The sequence below is a fragment of the Cupressus sempervirens genome, chromosome 1, assembly GCF_028749045.1.
Source record: "Cupressus sempervirens isolate cs-2001-9-10 chromosome 1, ASM2874904v1, whole genome shotgun sequence".
Lineage (NCBI taxonomy): Eukaryota > Viridiplantae > Streptophyta > Pinopsida > Cupressales > Cupressaceae > Cupressus > Cupressus sempervirens.
In genome coordinates this window covers 144,307,242-144,331,629 of record NC_143118.1, presented here as the reverse complement: position 1 = coordinate 144,331,629, position 24,388 = coordinate 144,307,242, and the positions used below count along the sequence as shown (strand labels likewise).

Below are 24,388 nucleotides of genomic sequence, written 5' to 3'. Positions count from 1 at the left end.
GTATATATATATGTATATGTATATGTATGTATATATGTATATATATATGTATATATATATGTATATGTATATATATGTATATATATATATGTGTGTGTGTATGCAAATTTAGAAAATATAAACATTTATATACACAAAATATAAATTTCAATTCTCAAAATTTTCCTATAATCTTTGATCTCAAACTTTTTTCATTAATTAATCTAATGGGTTTGACTATGAATCTAAACCCTAGCCCCGTGTTCTTTTCAAATCTATGCATATAAAATTCTCAAATAAATTTAACTACCCATATTGAGAATGCATACAATTAAAAATAGGAAAATCCTCAGAAGACATATGGAAGACACGAAGAAGACATGGAATGCAAGATTCGAAAATAGCATAAGTAAAATCATAAGAATCTACCCAGATTCTGATGCTAATTCGCTCTTCCTTAGAAAACCCGTAGAGCAAGCTCCTCCCTTCTTCAGAGTTCTCGAGTCCTCCAATGCCCCAATTGCTCTCCAACGCTATGTCTAAGCTTTTAGGAATGCCTAAATATAAAGAGCTCTCAAGAAACATTTAGAATGCTTCTAGAAACATCTAGAAGGTGTCACCAACTAAGCATGGGTCTTTTCCAACCTTCTAGATGAGCCATAAGGTTGTAGACACCATGTGCTTAATTGATGCACTAACCCCCGTGTTGTTGACATATAAGAAATGAAAAGGTGCGTTAATTCCCATGCAAGCTTATAACTCCAATTTACTTTTTATTTAATTTCTATTTAAATATTTATAACTTTCATTTTAATTTTTAATAACTTTTATTATTATTATTTATTTATTATTTTATTATTATTATTAATTTTAATTTCTAATTTTTTTTATTTAATTATTTTTCCTCAATTAATTCACATTTAATTAATTATAATCAAAATATCAAAGATCATGATATTTTATATTAATTTTCTCAAATAATTAATTTATTAATTAAATATATTTATTAAGACTTGATTAATAGAAAATTCACCATAGACCTCCAAGATAAAATATGAAAACTCATCATAGAGCAATTCACACAAAATCAGTCTAAAGGGTTAAAAATCACAAATTATGTCATCTGACACATTCGGTGGGTAAAATATCCAAATACTTGTCCTACCTTACTAGGATAATTGGTTTAAGTGTTTGGGATTTGGACTTGATAATTTATCTCCCTTCTCTTATCATTGAGATAGTATAATAGGGTACGCTCATCCTTGCAAATTCAGGGAAGTCGATACCCGGTACTTGCAATGTGCAAAAAAACCATGCATGTACATACAATATATATAATGCTAAGCTAAACAGACAATGGTAGGAAGTGGTGCATCATGTAGATCCTGACTAAGCAGGTGACTACGACTCCCTTCCTTAACCATATCAAAAATGCCATACAATAAGAAAACACGCACACCATACACATGCAAGTATGGGGTAAGTATCCATAATAAAGCACATGAAATAATAAACCATCTGACTAATCATCAACAATAACTGAAAGAAATGTAATGGTCATCATGCGTACATGAAATGTAAAGTCTAAATGATCTCATCATATATCCACTGAATCCATAACATAATGTCTAATAGTCTCAAAATAATACCACTAATCCATCAACATAAAACTAGTCTATCATAGTCTAATAATAACAACAACAATGTCTAGAAAAAATTTGAACAAGGATAGGCACTACACAACTATTTAGAGTTTAGAAATAATTGTTGTAACACATATATAGCTCCATAATTCCAAATTTTCCTGCAATTTAGTAAATATTAAGTTAACTCCTCCATCTTAAATTACTTGCAAATGGATGAAAGTCCAAATTTATAATACAGAAAGAGGAGATTTTATATTTCTCAATTGAATTATGCTGATTTTGTCTTTCATCTAGGTTTCATATCATAGTAAGAAACTACATATTAAGAAGTTAATACAATAATAGGCCATCCAACATGCATGCCCAAGAATTTCTAGTCAAGGGATTAGATAAATAAGTCAAAGACCTTTGAAGGAAACTAATTCAATAAAAAGGTAGCCTATAGACATGCCCAAAAATCCCTAGTAAATGGGATAGTAATAAATACATTTGCATTTTGGTTATTAGCAGACCCCATATGCAATGTCTATAGTGAATTTCAATGGTGCAGAAAAAAGAAACCCAAGCTTAGGTTGACCAGGATCAGTCTTACATGAAGACATTGGGGCATAATAGCTTGTTACAAGAGAAATTTAAAATTTGAAACTAAAATCCAATAATAAGGCAGAGAATAAAGTAGAGATTCACATTTTCTCATGGTACAAAAATCAAGGAAAATGCTTTCATTTTTGAAAGTGATATCAAGGAATGTACATGTCTAGAAACTCTACAAAAGGGAAAGGAGATTTGTGTCTATATTACAGGTTATGCACAGAATGATTATCCAAAGGAAGCCTTCAATATTTTTCACCAAATGCAAATAGAAGAAATCAGGCCTGATCTAATTACCATGATTATTGTTCTTAGGGTGTGTGCCAGTCTGAGAAGCCTAAAATAGAAAAAAATGGCACATAGCTATGTAATTAAATCATGATATGATTTGGATGTTGTTGTGGCTACTGTTGCTATTACCATGTATGTTAAAGGAAAAAACATGGAGGATGCAAGTTACAATGTTAAATTATGTGTTAAACAAAAATATGACCAACATGATGTTAGTCATTGATCACATAAATAGTAGAGCAATTTTTTCAATTTAAATTTTATGAATAATAGATTAGAAAAAAATTAAATTCCCAAATTGGTGTTTGACTCATATTTATGACCAGTGATTTTGAATAATTATTTCAAACTATCATATGTATACAATTACAAGATGAAGTTTCGAACAACTACTAATTATCAAATACAAAGATAAAAGACAAGAGCTCTCAACAATTATTTCAAATGTAAGATTACTATTTCTTGTTTTCTTTCTAACTACAATATATTAAAATTAAATGACTTTATAGAGAATCTGTATTAACTTTTTTAACTATTCACTCTTTAAACTACAACATATTTCAACAAAGTTAGCTTTTGCATTAATAATTTCAAATCTAAATTTACACTTGATTGAAAGATTTGCAAATGGTGAGAAATTCCAAAAAAGTCTTCAGTACAAAGAAAACAAGTGTCATGTAGTGGCCAGTATTTGCCTAATAGTTAATCATAATTCTCATATTTAATAAAATTTAATTAGATATTAAATAATTTAATAAAATTATTAAAATATATTTATAAATTAATAATATTAATTAAAATAGTTATTTATAAATTAATTTTAATTTTTAATATATTTTTAATTTATAAAAATCTCATATTTTATAGTAGATTTTATATTAAGCTTAAAATAAATTTTAATAATATCTTTATATAATTTTAAATATTTAAAATAATTATGTAAGATACTAAAGAATGTATGTATTTGAATAGTTATTATATGTAAAATTATCTTTGTAATTTATATAACCAAATAAAAAGTTCAAATTTTATAATTTTCATGATTTTTTATTTCTTAATTCTATTTAAAATTTTATTAATTTAAATATAAATAAAAGTATAGATTACTTTCTTTAAGTTAAATGATATCAAATATAATAAATATTTTTAAATTTTTAAATCTTAAACAATTTTGTTAAAAGAAATAAATTTATTCTAAATTCTTAACTTAAAAATGTGTACATTAATTAAACTTGATAAAAGAATAGCTAGACTAAAAAATATGGTTGCTAGACTTTAAAAAAAAAAATCATAAAGTTTAAATTAAAAAAATATTAACCATAATATATAATTGAACTAAGCACCACCTATAATAAAATTAGTAGTTGCATGCTTTTGTGCTTGTAACAATAAGCTAATAAATGTTTTTGGTAGTCAAATTATTCTTTAAATATAAATTCATCTGAATAAATTAAATTATAGTCATTTGAAATACATCAAATAATATGAAAAAAAAACTAAGATAAAGATAGGAGGAAAATAATAGGTATAGAGGCAAAAAAAATATTGAAAAAAATATCATTTTTAATAAAATTGGTAAACGATCAAAACCTTGTATTATAACATAATAAATTAAAATAATTACATGGTTTTGTTGTTCAAAAAGGCATTGGTATGAAAGAACAGAGTAAGAAAACCTCCAGTCTTGCCCAAGACCAAAGTCCTATATTATACAGTTTAAAAGGGGCATACCCAAGTTTACATAATCTCTTTTAATTTTACATAAATGAGTCATAATCGAAGCATTTCCTTGAGAAGATAAGAATAAAGGCGAGCCTTATCCATAGCATTGAATATTCTTCCTAGATTGAGGGATTTAACTGTAATCTACATTAAAAAATGGCTAGTTGCCAAATAAGGTTAGATGTCAACTTCCAAGATCATATAAATAACAAACTCTGGAACAAAAGTAGGGGCTTCCAATACATAATCCATCCTCTCAATTACTTTACAAGTTAATGATAATATTGATCACAAAAGGGTATTCCCCTTTTTAGTTAATGATATATAGACTAATTAATTAAGTTTAATTATATCTTATTACCAGATCTTGCAATCTCCTCTTAAGTTTCAAGACTATTTGATGATTAGGAGGTAATCTAGAATTTAACATCTTCTAGACATACATACCTAGTAGACATTAAATATTTTAAAGATATCATACTTATTTACTATTTATAAATGTATCCTTTTGATTATACATTCTAGAATCTACTACCTTAATTTTTAGATGAGTCTACCTATTCTATAATGATTCTTAACTATTCATGATAATAGGATATGATCAAAACCAAAGGGGGAAGGTTAATAAAAAAGTTTGTCTTCCTTAGCTTGCAACAAGTCATCGCCTAATGGTACTAACATCACTAGACGTGGAAGGCTAATAATATGATAGCTAAAAAATTTGTTCTCTGGTTTTTTTGTTAATTTAGATACTTTATGTTTGATGGTCATGCTTAATAGTATAAAAGTCTACCCTGAAATAGTGAAAACCTTCTAACACCTAATTTATTAGTTAGTGTTTTTTCTTTAACATTTAGATGAAGCTGTATTTTGATTCCTAGTTTAATCCCTTTTTAGATTCATAATTTAACATTACTTGCACACCATCCTTTGTTTCAATATATTGCCATTTGAAGAAACTTAAATACATCGGATATATTTTAGCAAATATCTTCTAAAATGTAAAAATCGAGAGCAAAGGAGTACCAACATGAGAAGCAAGATAAGTAAGGAAAACCAAAAGCTACCATATTAAAAAAGTAAAACTTAATACAAAGATTATGTTATATTTATATATATACAACTTGCTCCATATGAGGAACATAACTATGATTACGAATTCAAGCTTAGAAAACCTCATAGGAGATAATAGCAAAAGCCTAGACACAAAAACCTAATAAGTCATAGGCTTATAGGAGATCCAACAAAAAGAAAAAAGAAAGAAAAAGAAAAAATACCATGTTACTAAAAACAATTGCGATTAGAAAAAAACATAAAATCTTATAATAAAATATATTTAATTTTTTTTAAAAAAAACTGTATATATTTTATGGGTATATATAATGATATCTATTATTAATACACTTTTCCTTGAATAGAAATATGTAAATGTACTATCAATAAAATAAATTTGATTTAAAATTAATAAATTTCATTATAAAGAAAACTTACAAAAATATAATATTCATCAAATATTATCAAATTTCACATTATCTTTAATGAAAGTAAACTATTTTTTTTAACTTTATAATTTTTTAAACTTTAGACTATCTAAATATTTTTTTAATATCCAATTAAATCTATAAATTATGAAATAGTTTTGATAATATATTTCAAAAATTAATATTAAAGTATCATTATAGATATCAATAATATAAAAAAATTATTAATTTAATAAAATTAATTTGACCAAATTAAATTTATATTGTGATTGTTAGTTCTCATAGGCTATGAAACTATAGACATCCATGAGCATCTATCTAGTGATTAAACGATATTGTTTAAATCAATCAAACTTTATCAACGTTTTTAACAATATTATATTTTGTGGTTTAATAAAGTTAAATGCAAAAGAATTAATTTTAAAAATTTTTATTAATTCATAAAATTAATTTTTGTCCATTTGGATTGGTTTAAAAAGCAAGGCTTGGAACTAAAGTTTAAATATTATATTTGAATCAAAATAATATTATTGTGTGGATCAATGATATCTCTTGTATTACTCTTAAATTTTAAATATATTGTAGTTAACATTGAATATTTATAAACGTAAAGTAACATAATTACTTTTATAAATTATAGTATTATTGAAGTTTAAAATTGTACATAAAAAATTGATGAGAATATTAAATTATAAATTTGAATTTTGAATTTAACATTTTAAAAACATATATTAATATTTTTTATTTATTTTTAATCAAAAAGTGACATAGCACTTATATAATATATTTATTAATAAACTAGTTCAAGGGCTCATCAGAGAAAGAACTGGAAAGAAAACTCTCAATCATTGCCGAAGTATAGAAGTGTTAAAAGCTGATATGTCATACCAGGCATACCTACAACAAAATACAATTTCTCTGCACTAAGCAAGAGTTCCCAAAATATGGTATATATCAATACTTAACAATGACCAGTGTCCAATTATGCCAACGAACCTCTCCTTCTGAAAGATATAACTAAAAACAAGAGAGTATTGAACCTCCTATCTAATTGGAGCATTTGTGAACCAAAAAATGCCATCCAAATCAAATTCTGGGAGATGAACCATGAAGGCCAACTTTGTACTTTCCATTTTCAGCAAAAAGATGAATTCTCATGCACAAAGCATGTGCAAACTAATAGCCATGACACGATCAATTATAGTACTAGTTTCTATTAAGCTTCATTCATCTTCTTTGTGTCCCAAATATGGCACTCTGCTAAGCATGAGAATTTTAGAAAAATAGCCTCTGAATGGAAAGATTCAAATATGGAGCCTTCACAACCAAGATTAGTTAGACAATCAACTAGTTTATTGCCCTCCCTCAAAGTATGAGAGAAACAAGTAGCTTGAAAAGAATCAATTAAATCCCAACATTGTTGAAGGATATAGGCTAGTTTCCAGGTATGAGAAGATCGTGAGAGACAAGAGTTTATAATTATTTGAGAATCACCTTCAATATGGATGGTGGAAACATTACATCTCTTTCCCAAAATTAGACCTGCCAATAGGGCTTGAGCTTTTGCAAGGTTGCTAGTACCAACTGGTAAAACATCTTCTTTGATTGCAACTACTTCACCTTGCCAATTTCTAATACAAGCACCCAATCCTGACTTACCAGGGTTCCCAGGAGAGCAACCATCAAAATTTAACTTTAGAAAATTTCTAGAGGGGGGAGACCATTTTACATGAAGTTGATCAGATTGATGATTAGAATTCCAGTTTGCAGAGAAACCTAGAGGTAACTTAATTTGTTTCCACTATTTTAGAAGATGATAATCCCAAGCAGATACTGAAATATTATTCATACAATTGAATATATTTGCATTTACTCTTTCTGAAATTGCATTCTCAATCCCATCTAGAACAGATTCTAGGTTTGATTTTTCATTACGAAAAATGGTCTTGTTACATTCCCACCAAATGGCCCACACCACAGTAGCTGGGATGCACTTCCAAATACTAGAAAGTAGAGATCTTGATAATAGAACTGGCCAAGATTGAAATAGGTCCCAAAGACTATTTGGTAGAGGCAAAGACATTTGAAGCTTGTTCAACACAAAAACCCAACACTGATAAGCAAAGGGACACTGGATAAGTAGCTGATATGTAGATTCTAGCTCCTTGCTACATAATTTGCAAATAAAAGATTCAACAATACCTAGCCTGGACAACGGTTCACTGGTGAGTATTCTCTTTCTAAGGGCTAGCCAAGCAAAACATCTAGCCTTGGGAAACACAATGGAGTTCCAACAAAAGGAAAAGTCTCTACACTTCCTGCTTGAATTATATGTTTGGCATAGACCATAATAACCTTCCTTGATAGAATAATCACCACCTTTGGTTGGGGCCCATATAACTACATCTTCCCTATTAGAAAGAGAAATAATTCTTTCAGCAAGAGAGTCCCTCAAGGAAAGGAGACTTGGCTGACTAAGAAGATGTGTTGGAGGTTCTTTCTAGAGAACCCTTCTTGAATGAATTTCAATAGCCAAAACATAGTCCCAAAAAGAGGAGCCCCACTCAGCTTTTAGGACTTGGCATGCTTCATCCAACTTTTCTAGTCTACATAGAGGGGGAAATCCATTCCATGAGTCTTCCCAAAACTTTACTTTCTCTCCACTATGAATTTCCCAAGAAACATAATTACAAACAATATCCTTTGAAGACATCATAAAATTCCATATGGTAGAACCTAAAGGAGGATTAGACACAGTAAAAATTCTAGTAGGACTTGGAGAATCTAAATATTTTTCTTGCATGATTGAACACCATTTTGCATGAGGTTTTGTATACATTTTCCACACAAGCTTGCCCCCAAAAGCCTTATTTCTAGTAGCAATATCATGCAACCACACACCCCCAGATGCCTTATCATGAGACATTTCAAGCAAAGAAACAAGAAGAAGCTTCTTTTTATCTAACAAATTTCCTTTCCATATAAAGTCTTTGATAATCTTTTGAATTTGCAATATTATAGAAGTGGGAGCATTAAGAATTGACAAGTAATAGTTTGGGATGGCTATTAGGACAACTTTAACTAGCAAAATACGACTTGACAAAGATAACCATCTAGCTTTCCAAGTAGAGATCCTAGCCCTAATTCTATCAATGATAGGAAGTCAAAAAGTTGTCTTGTTTGTTCCCATAACAAAAGGAATTCCAAGGTAAATAGATGGGAGATGATCCACCAGGAAACCCAAAGTTGAAGAAATCCTTTGAGCTACTGCATCATTAGTGTTGAAAATGAAAATTTTGGATTTGTTGGCATTGATTCTTTGACCAAAAACTTCTGAATATAGGTCCAAGACATATTTTATATGGTTAGCTTCCTTTAGATTTGACATACCAAAAAGAAGAGTATCATCAGCAAATATTAATATTTATTATTTTTAATAAATAAAACATTAGTATCTCTTTTAAATAAAAATAAATCATCTTAATAAATTTAAAGTTTCAATTTTCTTTTTATTAAATATATTATCTATTTGTATATTTAGATAGCCACTTTTTTAAGTTTCTAAACCAGAGTCACATTTCAAACATCTATTATTTTAAATTTTCTCTAAGTTTAATTTTTTTTAAATATATTAATATTTATTAGTTTTATATAAATAAAATATTATTGTCTCTTTTAAATAAAAATAAATCAGATATATTTTTTAATACATTTATATGTTCAAATTTCATTTTCTAAAATATAGTATCTATTTGTTTAAATTTACATAATATTGTGCTTGATTTTTTAAACCAAAGTCACATTTCAACCATCTATTATTTTACACTTTCAAACTCTAAATAAATTTCAAACTTACCTACCAATCTTTTGAAGAACTTAGTTGTTCCACAACCTTGTTTTTAAATCTTATACATATTTAAAAATGTAGTGAAGAATTTGTTCATGAGCATCGTGAGTCAAAATAAAATATTAATATTAAAATTTATTTTACACAACTTTAATTTAATAATTTTAATTTAATGTAAAATATAATTTCTTTTTGAAGATAATCTAGTTAAAGAATATATGTATAATTAAAAATTCAAATCAAACATTTTCAAAATATTGAAAAATGCATAGTGAAAGATACTAATTATTTTATCCAAATAATTGAACTCAACACATGATTATAATTAAAAAATTAATCAAATTATAAAATGAAATTGAAAACCATCACTTCTCATTAGTCAATAAAATTAGAAAGAATACTGAATAAAAAGACAAAACCCAAATAGGAACATGTGATCAAAATCCACCTACATTTCAACTTTATATACTTACTATTGTGGATTGCATCTTTTAATTTTTTTATTCTTACCTAGTCAATACCAAAACCTCATATCAAATCCTAGAAGAAAAAAAACAAAAAATATTGTTAGATAAATCTATATTATCCACTATCAAAAATAGATTTTGTGCAGATATATATATATATATATATATATATATATATATATATATATATATATATATATATATATATATATATATATATATATATATATATATATATATATATATATATATATATAACCTCTAGAAATGGCCTAAGAATTATAATAAATGGTATACTTTCATTTTGAAAAACTACATCAAACTTCTTTTCACTCATAGGATTATTGGCTTGTGCTAATTCATTTCCACTTTTTTAAATTTGTTACCATTCAAAATATCTATAATTCATGAGCTTAGATAACAATGATAAATCTATCACATAACAAATTTCTTCCTTTCTATTTGATTGCAAATGGTTGCAAAATAAATTCTTCATTGAAATAAATGCAAAAGTTTCCAAGCAATTTTAAAAAGTAAAGTTTCTAACTCACCCAAAAAATCTCAAAAATTTGTTCTATAATATAAAAATTGGCAAAGTTTCCAATTAATTTCAAAAAGACTCTAAAAGTTAAGTTTCCAACAAATCTCAAAATGATTAGAATTTGAAAAAATAGTAAGTTGCTATTTTTCATTGTCAAAAAAATCAACAAAGAGAGGCTAACAAGTTTCCCATGAAAATTATTATTATAGTTATCCAAATTTAAACTCTAAATTTTCATACATAACAATTTTTAACAATACAATAAAATTAATTAATTATTTAAATCAATTCACAATAACATTTTTACACATCTAATTCTATATTGTTTCACATTTCAATTCACTAGATCACAACATATTTTATATATTAGTTGACTTCATTGGGTTTAAACTCCAATATTTACCATGGATCTTTATCAAATAGCAGACAATAGAGAGTACATTGCAACTAGGACTTTTATGATATTTCATATGTACAACACAATGGACTAATAATATATATTCTGAGAGCAACACATTAATGCTACCAATGGTAGCACATATTTGTTGCATGAGAATTATTGCCAAATGTGAGAAAATAGACCAATAATAAGTACCTACTACCAACTAATTGCATCCAAAAATATTTTTATCTGTTAAATGAGCTCTACACATAACAATAATCACAATATTTTAAGGGTCAATCCAACCATAATGAATTTTTGAAAGCTCAAAAAATTAAATTTTGGGAATGTATACTTTTTAGATTGGAACTTCAACAATATTTTGCTTACCAAATAAAGACCACTATAGAAACACATTCTAGACAACATAATCATCAACTTTAAAGCATATTAATGTTTATAATATTAAACTCAAAAGATACATAACTATCACAACAAAATCAAAGCCTATATTATAATAGTGCTAGGAAGTGGTTACTATAAAGAGTTCTAAATATTCATTTATTGTAGATATCCATAGTACTTGGAAATCTTGGAGTCTATAATGTATTCTAAGTAAATTGGTTTCTTGTATCACTAATTATCTTGCATTTACTCAAAAAACATAATCCTTATATTTCTTTTAGGATAATCAATGAATAACACTATCATTTTAATCTTACGCTAGCAAATATCTACTCTATAAGAAATATCACTAGTATCTTCAAATATGTTGTTGATGTGATTTGCTTGTTTAGACTAATGTTTTGCAGTGTTTACCATTCCATTTACATAACTCTTGGATTGTGTTCTCAAAATGAGGAAACTCAAATATTAATTAATTAAAAAATTTGGCATGCAAAGTAAAGTTTCTAATTAATCCAAAAACTCTCAAAAATTTAGTATGCAATAAGGAAAGTTTCCAATTGATTTCAAAGAGATTGAAGAATTTAAGTTTCTAAAAAATCCCAAAACAATTAGAAATTTTTGAAGGAAAAAATAGTAGATTGATTTTTCATTGTGGGTAAAAAATTATCAGGGAAAGGGTTGACAATTTTCTAGTGATTTTTTGAAAAAACTTGGAGCAAAGCTCCCACATATAAGCCTATCAGCTTAATAAAATAAATAAAAGAATGAAGAATTTGGATTGGCTATAGCTAGAATCAACTCAACTTAACCTCTTCAAAATTAGAAATCTTAAAGAAAATCTATAATATATGCACATTAATCTTATTCATAAATCATTATATATATATATATATATATATATATATATATATATATATATATATATATATATATATATATATATATATATATATATATATAAACTAAGAGTAGTACTTTATAGTGGAAATTTGGTGTTAGCTCCTAAAAAGGGGGTCTTATAACACCTAAAGAGCTCAGCGAATCACTTGTCAAAGAAATAATTTGTTTAATATGTCAACAAATGAATATACAAATATAGTATGTGAAATAAAGTAAAAATATATATAAATAATATATTGAGTACTAGAATGAATTATTTTCTCAATAAAGATCACAATAAACATTAGAAAACTTAAAGGTTTTACTTGTGTCTTTTTACAATTAAGATTGAAAAAGGATGGCAATTTAAGTGACTTGTAAACTCCTTTTGTCTAAATATACAAGAAGCTTCTTCCTGCATTAGTTTCTAAAATAAAATGAAGTTTTATGAGATGATAAATGAAAATTTCTACTTTCTTAGTGTTGTTTATTTTCTCACTCTAACAAGTGATGCGCTCTTGTAATTATTTTATGTTGGAACAATGTTCTATTTGTTGGAATGTATAAATCTATCCCTAATATTATTATGTTAATAACTTAATCATCACTTTCAATTTTTTAAAATAAGGTGCATAATAAAGGTATATTATGGATGAACTAATATTTTTAATCCTTTTTTGACATTAGTTTGAAGTATATATTTGATTTAAACAATCTAGTTCAACTAACTCATACTGAAAAAATAGGTTCTTACTAATTACATTTATAATTGTATTAATATGGGTAGAATGTACAACTAAATGTGGCTCTTCCTACATAGATCTAGAATATTACAAATTATACTAACTCTTTTCAAAATAAATTAAAGTTTCTTTTTCATTTTTACCTTGTTGATAAGAGTTATAACACCTTTTTTCTTCTTTTAAATGGGACCATTATTTTCATGATAAATTAATGTATTAGTATTTGACAAGTGTTAATGTTGTAAGCTTTGAACATTGATTGTTATATTTTTAGCTATGTTTTGCCCTCAAATCAATTAACTAGGGAGTTTAGAAGGAAAACCCCATTCTATGGGGATTGGGAACTATAACCCTATAATTGGGGAATGAGGGAAGAGCTCATTTATAGTTTTCATAGTGGGGAACTTAGTAGAAGCTTTTTTGAACTTTTCCTAATTAACTATGATTTTTGGCATGCGAGCTGATTTTTTTGAATTACCTAAAAGGTTTGATAAAGATTCAATATTAATCCAATAAGACATTAGATTATATGTTTTTACGTGGATCTTGATTAGACTTGGAGGTTAATTTCTCCCTACTTTATTCAACATAGTTTCTCCTCAAATTATCCTACGAGTTTGGGCTCAGTGCCCCAAGATGGGGGAACAAGGGGCAACACCCCTTGCAGGGTCATAGGGTAGAGTGGAGTTCTATTGGATAACTTATTCTGGCCCTAATTTTGTAAGAAACAAAAATCTTATATAAAATGGCTTAGGATTAGCGATTGCATAATGTATGACAAGATTGTAGCTTCTTGCATTGGTATTGAGATATAAGGGATTGTGGATTGTGATAAGGTTGTAATCACTAGATAATAAGAATATTGGACTCATTGCTTAGCAGATGTAGCTTAGGGATTAGGTGATCCGTGTTAAATATTTGTGCCTTACATTCTCTTCTATTTATTTATTTATTTTCTAATATTGGATATATTTGTATGTAATTGTTATTTTCATCTCATTAATCTTAACATTATATTTTAATACTTACTAGACAATGAAAATAAAGTGGACACTTATTTCTTTATGAATGTAACCCACACTAGTAACTACATGAATTATGTTTTTAATTTTCTTTATTTTGATTCATATTATTTTTTACATTCTGTTTAATACTTGTGTGTTGCTCTAGTTTACTTCTTGTCAAATAATTAGCATAAAAACCATATATTTTAATCACTTTGTAGGGAATTTTAAAATTTAAGTGTAACATTATAGACAAAAATATTACATTCCATTATTCCATCAACCAAAATAATCACTTAGGGGTGATGCAAAATAAAGATCATATATATCAGAAATGACATTTCCTAATGTTCGATGGAAAGACAAGAAAGATTATAAATCAAAAAGATCCAAAATAAAACATTCTTAGAGAAATTTGTTATGAACAATATAGCTTTTTCTCGCTTTAAAATATCAAAGGAAACTAAAACAGCAAACCTGATGTTGTCATTGGATAAAATGTATGAAAACCACATAGCTTTTAACAAGGTATTTCTTGTGAACTAATATTAACTAACAATATGTTAGAAGGTAGTTCTATTGTTGATCATTTAAATGAGATTAATATAGCCAATTATCAATTAACTTGTGTGAATGGAACTTAACTTTGAAGGGACTACGCGATATTTCAAATAAAGAGCTCATCCTCATTTTACTTTTGAAAAATACAACCTAAGAAGATTACAATATTGATGACAAGAACAAAATCACCACAAGTCAACAATCACACCATATTAATATCAACTATGTAGAAATATTAATCAAATAAAATATTTTTAATTTATAAAAACTTAAGAATTGTAAAATAGGTATGAATATATTGAGTACTTATCATAAAGTAGAAAATGATAATACTCTTTTAAGGTTAATATAAATCATTTGAATGAAAAAAGCAAGATCAGACCATTTCCATTAAAGGAAATAAAATAGGAAAACCACAAGGTACGTACATAGATAATTGATAGACTTTAACAAATATTGAAAAAAGATTGGCACACTAAATTTTATTTGGAATAAAGCTTATAAATATTTTTCCATACATGTATGGAATTATTTGTGGAAGTGACCAGCAATGCGTAGTCAACAATGAAAAAATCCTAGCACTGTAAACTATAGGAATTGATAGCTAAGGATCATATGGAACCAAAACAAGAAAAACATGAGAATATCCTGGCTCAAAATCAATAATTCAGCTACCACCAAGCTTCTTTCTGATAGTCTCCACATCTTCAACATCGATCTGGAATGACTTTGCCAAAACACTGCTCGGAATTGCAGGAGTGGAAGCGAAAGTGGCCAAGGGAATGGTTTGAATACCAGGATTCTGACTGTTAAGAGCCGATATAAGAGAGACGGGGCCATTTCCTATGTTCTGAGCATAATGCACAAGCGCCTTGGGAAACACAAAAACATCTCCTGCCTTGATTTCTACAGAGAAAAGCTTGTTGTTGGTGTCAACAAACCCTACATTGAGTTTTCCCTCCAAAACGTAGACTATTTCAGTGGCTCGTGGGTGTGTGTGAGGAGGAAGTATTCCTTCCACTGCCAGATCTACTCGAGCCATTATTATCCCAAGTGTGTTTATGCCGGGGAGAACGTTTGCTGTTGTGGAAATCACACTCAATCCGAATATATTGGCTGACGTATTTCCCTCACTGCTCAAAATGGATGAAGTAAAGTGCTTTGCAGAAGCCTTGGTGGGATCTATACAAGGCAGACCATTCATAAAAACTGTAGAAGATGAAGTGTCTGCTACGCAGAAATCTTGCAATGGGTCTGGATCTGCACTTATTGTGGGGACTAGTAAAACTAAAAGTAGAGAAACGCAAAAGTATGCCATTGTGAATTTGAATAAGCAGAAAGTAAGTTATGACTAGATTAATGAGATTATTGCCTTGTGAGATCCTAAATTTATAGGAATTGCTTAATGGTTTTGCAATTACGTACACGTCTTCTCGTCCATTTGAAATATAATAGAGTGGATATTTTCAGCATAGAGAACAGAATAAAGATTATACGCGTCCCTTTCCATACACTTTAGCTCTTCCATTCGCACCGCCTTTTGTTATTTCCGTATTCAAACTTTCTAGTAGCTTAGTATTCAAAATGGTTGGGTTTTATTTTAGAATGATATCAAATTCAATATGTTAAGTCGTCTATGGGTTCAAATGTGGGCAGAAAAAGAATAACAACTACGTGATCTCTATGGATTAAATTGGTTGATTTACTTGAACTTCAATATTCAATGTATCATGATATTATATCTAAATGGCAAAAGTTGTGTGATCTCATGCAATTCATCTGATAAAATGGTTAAGTTTTTGCTTAGATTGCTATCCTATTGCCTAACTTATTTGACTCGAGAAAATTGTTGTGTTTTATTGTAAGCTGAGATCAAATTATGGTATAAATTAATTCAGTTGTATGGTTTTGACTCATTCATTTGAATGAACAAAAGGACTGCTTTGTTTTGAATTTGGAATTTGTTGAACAATTTATAATTATGTTATATTCTGATTCAGATCCATATGGCAATAACAAGTACAATTATGCATGACACATGTAATCTTGATTGACTCAGTTTGCTTTATGTTGAGATCATGTTCTATACAGTTCAATATAATATTAAATTCTTAGTCCAAATGCATGTGGTAAAAATTAATAAAACAATGTGACTTAAATAGCACGTTTCATGCAAAAAGAGGGGTAAAAATTTATTAAGATAGAAAGGAATACAACAAGGAGAGCTCAACAAGGAGCTCGATCCTGAGCAACAAGATCATCAAATTCTTGCACATCTCAAAGGACAGTTGTCCCCTATCCCTAATATTCCAACCCGGATCATGACTAGAAGCCCATTTGGCTAAACAATCAGCAGGTCTATTCCATTCTCGCGGAATATACTTGAACCTAATGAACTGAAAAGAGGAAGAGAAGAAAAGAATCTGCTTAACAACAGTGGCCAGCTGCCAACTAACATCCTCAAGCTCTTGCGAAGAAAGTATGTTCACCACAACCTGGGAATCAGACTCACAAATAATCTTACTCCATCCCCACAAGCAACACTGTTCCACAGCATATAAAATAGCCTGAGCTTCCATGAGATTGTTGGTATAATCACCCTTATGAATTGAGAAGAAAAATTTAACATTCCCAGAACTACAACGAGCCACTCCACCAATACCAGCCAGACCAGGATTCCCACGAGAAGAACCATCAGTGTTAATTTTCAGAACTCCACAGGGAGGAGGAGTCCAGTGCCCATCCCGGTTAACCCGACCCTTCCTCTGATGGTGAAGCTGCCTAGACATAGAAGGAAACCTATGAGTCGCAACCCCATCCTGCAGATGAAAATTGAGGCGATTACAGATAGCAAGATCAACCGGATCCATACCCCCATCAAGCTCACACTTCACAATAATAGTTTCCTGGAGAGAATGTGATATTTTCCACCAAAGATGCAAAACACCAAGCCGAACATCTTGGAATATGCGACGATTCCTCTCCAACCAGATATGCCAAAGCATGAAAGATGGGCCAGCAATCCAAGCAGCATGGAGAGAAGAAGACTTGGAGGGAGCACTACCCAAGTGAGCCCAGAACTCAGGCAAAGAGGAAGCATGTCGACAAGAGCAACCCCAAGTGCTCCACCAAAGGTGCCATATCTGAGTAGAATAGGAGCAATGGAAGAATAGATGGGAGACAGACTCCTCTCCATTACCACACAAAACACAATAAGAGGGGCCCTGAAATCCACATTTACAAAGATTATCCCAGGTAAGACAACAGTTGTGAGCCACTAGCCACATGAAAAAATTGCACTTGGACCAAGAAACTTTATTCCAGAATTGCTTCCACCAAGGGACCTCAGCATCCCCAAATAATTGTCTAGTTATCTCCTGATACCCAGTAGAGACATGATATTTACCAGACAAGGTACCGCCCCAAGCCAATACATCTAGACCAAGCAAAGAGGAACACTCTCTAGAGGCCAGAATTTGAGAAAGCTCCTGACGATCTATGTCTGTACCTCCAGGAGGCCAATCAGAGGAATGCTTCCATCTATAACCAACAATAGGTCCCAATTGATAAGGAGTCTTGTAATGAGCCACTTTATCCCATCCAGCAGCCAGAAAAGAGTCACAAAGAGGCTGAAGATGAGGGTATATGGATAAAATGGAAGGGAATCCATCCCAAGCATCAGACCAAAACAAAGCCTGAGAACCTCCTTTACATATCCAGAACAGACCCCTCTTCACCAACATCGCACCTGTCTTCAAAGTATGCCAAACCATTGAGCCACGACCTTCAAGAGGAAGTGCAGAAACAAAGCAAGGATCAGCACCATGAAAATATTTATGAGTGATAATATGAGCCCAAAGTTGATGCTGTCCAGAGCACCATCGCCAATAAAGTTTAGTAGCCAAAGCTTGTCTACTCAATAGAGCAGAACGAAGACCAAGACCGCCCTCCTTTTTAGGCCTACAAACAGTTGCCCAATTAACCAAGCTCCATTTAGTACTACGCAAATTACCACTCCAAAGGAATTTTTGAGAAAGAGCATCAAACTCCTTGAGAAAGTAAATAGGTGCAGCATGAACCATGCTTCTATAAGTAGGAAGAGCTTGGATAACAGCTTGAAGAAGAGTAACCCGGGCAGCAGTAGAAAGCCATCTATGAGTCCAATGATTTACCTTATCCTGAAGCTTGGTAATCAAATTTTGCCAGAAGAGACGTGGCTGCCTGGAAACAACAATAGGAATGCCAAGATAAGTCAAAGGAAGTGAACCTATCCGAAATCGTAGGATACCAACAATCCTGTGCTGAATAGAATCAGGAGTGTTAAAAAAGTAAATGAAAGATTTGTGCTCATTAACTTTCTGGCCTGAAGCTGCCAAATAAACGTCCAAAGCATGTCGAAAGGCTTCAGCTTCCTTGATCCTAGCAAGATCGGCAAGAGCAGAATCATCAACAAATTGACGATGGGAAAGAGAAGGTAAGCCATTACCCCACCGCCAGCCTTGAATAGAATTCTGGGACACTTGATGCTTAATGAATCTGCCCAAGCCTTCAACCATGATGATGAATAGATATGGGGAGAGAGGGTCACCCTAGCGGAGGCCTCTAGAAGCACCAAATAGTTGTAAAGGTTGACCATTAATAAGAATAGAAAAAGAGTCAGAAGTAACGCAACTCATAATCCAACTCACCCAGTCAGAGCTAAATCCAAAAGAAAGAAGAATACTCCTTAGGAAGCTCCATTTAACTCTATCATAGGCCTTAGCCATATCCAGCTTAACAAACATGGCTCTCTCCCTTGAAGTAGCCATAGAGTGAATAGCCTCAGTAGCAATAACCACCCCATCCAAAATTTGTCTTCCAGCAACAAAACCACCTTGTTCTTCTGAGATAATAATGGGAAGCCACCTTTTCAGTCTCTCAGCAATCAGCTTAGTAATAACTTTGTAGACCACATTACATAAGGCAATTGGTCTAAAAAACTCCAATTGATTAGCACCCTCTCTCTTAGGAATAAGAGTCAAGAATGTAGAGTTCGAAGCTCGAAGCATCTGCTTGCTAGCATAGGATTCTTTAACCACCTCCAAAAAATCATGATTAATGATGTCCCAAAATTCCTGAAAGAATTCAACTGGAAAACCATCAGGACCAGGAGCCTTCCCCTTAGGCATGCCAAAGACCACCGCCTCCAGCTCTTCCAAAGAGATAGGACGCATGAGATAATCATTCATTTCCTGAGTGATAAGGGAAGGAATACAGGACAAAATAATATTTTCTTCATTATCAGCAGGAGGAGAGTCCTCAAAGAAGAGGGTAGAGAAGTATGAAATAGCACGTTTCATGGACAAAATGGTTGCATTTCATTTTAGATTGAGATCAAATAAACTATGCAGTTTATTACAATACATTAGTCACTTTCTAAATTGTTTTAGTAAAAAATACTATAGTAATATAATTTTGCATAACTCAATGAAAGTGGCAAAATGGTTGTATTTTATTACATTAAAAGAAAAAACATTTTTCTTTTATTTTTAACATCTTTCTCTTCTGAAGGAAAAATTTAAAGGGCATTTCAATAAATGTGTCCATTGCCTTTCCAATTTTTTTCTATTGGAATATCTTCACATCTATCTAATTAAACTATCATAATGATCAAACTTTCATGTTTTTCATTATGTGTGCATGCCATAGATTAAAATGGTTTTCACTTATACATGTGGTGTTATTACCAAGACCAACTACCTTATACACTTACATATAAAAAGTTCATTGTGTATTTGTGACTTAGTAGATTAATTTATTTGTTTTATTAAATGTTCCTTTCTACTAGAATTATGTATTATTAATAGAGGTTCCTGTTCATATACACTAATTTTTCTAATATCAACTACCATTCCCAAATACTAATTTGTACATTTATACACATTATGATCTATTATATCTATAACTAATATCTTATCATTGAATATAATTCTTCCAATACTTAAACAGAAAATATAAATGCTTTAAACTCGTATTTATTTAATGTATTATAAATAGATATTATTTCATATTACTTTTCTAGCTTACTAATATCTTATTACAGAAGTTATTTATTTATTTATTTATTTTTATTATAATCAACCAAATAAACATCAATATACTTATTATCATATTTCTGTTATCTTCATTACTCAATATTCCTCATGCCATTAATTTTAACATTATTTAATATCTTCAATTTTTTGATGGAGTATGAAATAAAGAGAAGTAGTGAAAAATAATATGGTCCTAGGATTTCCTTTCCTTCTTAGCTCTTGTACCTTTAGGGTTGTTTCCATCCTTCTTTAAAGAAATTGAAGTTGATATGAGGATATATTATCCTGTACTTGTTTGAACCTTTCCTTAGTGTTCCCTCTGAGACGTAAACTTTTCCCTAGTTTGGGTCGAGGAGCATTATTGATTTGGTTTCTATTCCTCTTCCTCTAGTCTCTCTATGTTTCATTCTTCTACCTTGAATATATTGGAGAACATCAAGGGTTCTCTATATATAGTTATTTGGAGGTTTTCTTCCCTCATCGTCCTTTACTATTGATATCCCTTTATTAATGCTTTTGTGGATTTGAATTTTGGTAAGGCCTATTCCAATTACATGAAGAGATTATCCCTTCCTTGTTATTAAAAAGGATTTTGATAGTGATGGTTGGGTTCCTAGATGGGTGGGTGTGAAGGTTTTTTGTTAGAGTTTTCAAGGGGGGGTTGGGGTTTGGGACGTGGGTGTTTGGAAGCGTTGTTGGTGTTGTGCCTTGAGCTATTTTCATAATTAGCATAGTGTGTGTTGTTTGATGGTTCCTTTATCTATTTTTGTTTTTTGTTTTGTCAAGCCAATGTAGCATTGATGTTGAGCCTATTCTCTCTTTGTGATAAATTGGAATTTATTTGTGGTGGAAGTTTATGTGTTGTACTGATCTAGAAATTATTGGAGAAGGGTGGTTTATCACTCTAGAACTTGGTAGTAGGAGTCAAGGTTGTCTCCGTTAATCCTCATTTCTATAATTCTCCCCCTATATTAGAATGATTAGAATAACTAAGAATGGGGTGAATATATTATGCTCAGGTCTAGATGTACCAAATCAACATTTAACAACTTCAAACAACTTATTCAAACTCATAAAACCACTCTGCCAATATAGAAACTTATCAATAACTTAACTTATTCATCACATCACTAGCTTTCTATTAGTATATGTCAAATAAGATAAATAAAAAATGGTAAATAGTGTGCATAATGAATATAACATTCACACATGTATGACACTAGGATTTAATAAACCAATTTTGTGAATCTAATTCACTAATTATTGAGCCAATGCATGCCATAAAATGGATGCTCTTAATAGATAATTGGGTCAAGCATGTAATTTTAGTGGGCTTAATGTCTCTATAGCCTATGCATAGAACCTATATTTAATACATGTTTATCAAAGAAACAAATTATACCAACTAGAAAGTGATATATTCCCTAGTCTCTTTCAATCTAAAATCTTGGCATGCATATTTCTGTTCCTTAATTTCTTTGAATCCTCTATGATGGAGGATCAAATGTATTGCTCTCCTTGTCAGTGCCTAAATTTCTCTGCACAATATTGGGGATGCTAAAGTTCTACGAAAATGGTGATCCCAACCAAATCAATGCAACTTATAGTGGATATGTGGGTTCAATGAAATTTTCATAGACAAATAAAACTACAAATGGTTTCCATTTTAACTCTATAAAGTACTTGTACACTTCAATGTACCCATTGCATCCAAAGGTGCAATGGCTAGTTAATATTCTTTGGTGGACAATAGGACTCATTCGAACACCCTTCTCTACTTTATTTTGAAAGCATGCAATGTTTGAACCAAAGTTTACCAAGTCATTTGGACCAGAAGTTTTTAGCTATAGATAATTCATAAGATGATTGAACTCTAATCCTACACAAATTGGATTATGTTTTCATTAATAGTTTTAGAAATCTTTATGTACTCCTTCAAACAAGAGCTAACATTTATAACTAAAGATTCAAGGACAATCTAGTCAAGTTTTATTGTAGATGAATCTTTTATATATGTTCTTCTTAATTGTTGTGTTGATTCTCAATCATCTAGGTGCAACAAGCTGATTTGATTCTAGTAAATTTTATTTCTTAGCTCCTCTTATTTTCCTTGTTTCTCTAAGTGACAAAGATGATAAGAATGATATTAATTGGTAGGACATTTTTGTGGACTCTCTCAACTCTACTACTATATAATTATTATCATGTATTCACTTTGAAGATGTAACTATTTCCACCCACTATTTTATAAATGACCATGTAAATATTTATTTGTAAAAAAAAAAATTAAATGTATTGTTTGCATTCATGTTTGATTTTACTTTAGATTATATATTATTTTGTTTAAAATAAAATAATTAAATCATTTAATTTTAAAATAAATTTATATGTACTAAATAATAAATTTTTAATAAGGCAAAATTCTACAACACAATGGTAAAATTGTGAGCCTCTCATCTGGGAGGTCTTCAATTCAACTTTACTTGAACATAATAAATAATAATAATTAATCTTGACTTTAGCCTCTTACCAATCAAATAATAATAAATTTAATAAATATTTTAATGCTAAACCCCTCAAATTTTAATGTAATTTTTTTTAATATGAAAATTAAACATTTAAGTCAATATTCAATTTAATGATTTCTTTTCTTTTCATCTTCCAATTATAGACACATGTTATATATTTTATTTGTGTTATAAGTCATGCAGTTCAATATTTTACTTTAATGAAGCATACAAATGTAACTGATGTAGTCAATACATATCAGATTATTCTTTGTTACCATATTATTTTCTCTGAGTTTTTGAGTTTTTATATTATGTGGGTATAATTAGAAAAAAAAAATCAATAGGTAGATTAACACCTTTACATGATGTCAAATAGGAGATATTTTTAATTTGAAAAAAAAAAAAATTCTAAATATTTTTTATTAAGTGAAAGAAGGTTTTGAGGTGGGCCTGAAACCCTTTATAACAAGATAACTTAAATACTTAAATCATTAAGAAAAATAAAACAAAGCAACTACATGGAACTAGTTGAAAAAAAAAAAGTCATTCAAGAGACACAATCAACTGAAGAGACAACAAATAGGAAAAAAAAATGATAACAAACTACAAACAAACTAGTGATATATATATATATATATATATATATATATATATATATATATATATATATATATATATATATATATATATATATATATATATATATATATATATATATATATATATATATATATATATATATATATATATATATATATATATATATATAGTACTACATAGTTATTGTTGATATCATACCTTCTAGTTTACTAAATTTAAAGTAAAATGTGATTTTCACTTCAAAAAATAATAATCATGGAGGCTTAAAAAATAGATTAAGTAATTGAATAATAATGCATCAATATATTAGAGTGAAAAATAACATTTTCATGGAGTTAGAAATAGAACATATTTGAGTTCATAAATAATGTATGTACTTATTAGGAAACACATGGATACTGTAAACAAATTGGATCATTTATAGTGATATAATATTGTTGGCATATATTATTTGTACATTGATGTGTGCTAGAATCTTGTATTAAAGTAGATATAAATATTTGAATTGAACTTAAGGAGTTAGATCTCATAAATATAAATAAAATGAACTAAATAAGAGAATTAGAGAAACTTGATGTGAATTCCCAACATCAAGAGAAAACTGCAATATATGAAATACCCAAGTATTTCAATATGATAAATAGAATACACCCAATATATCT

General features: G+C 29.5%; 1 pseudogene; it reads right to left on the bottom strand.

Annotated features, from left to right (window-relative positions):
• Positions 1 to 14,998: 14,998 nt before the first annotated feature.
• LOC149576597 (germin-like protein 1-1 pseudogene) lies at positions 14,999 to 15,916 on the bottom strand (annotated as a pseudogene).
• Positions 15,917 to 24,388: the final 8,472 nt, after the last annotated feature.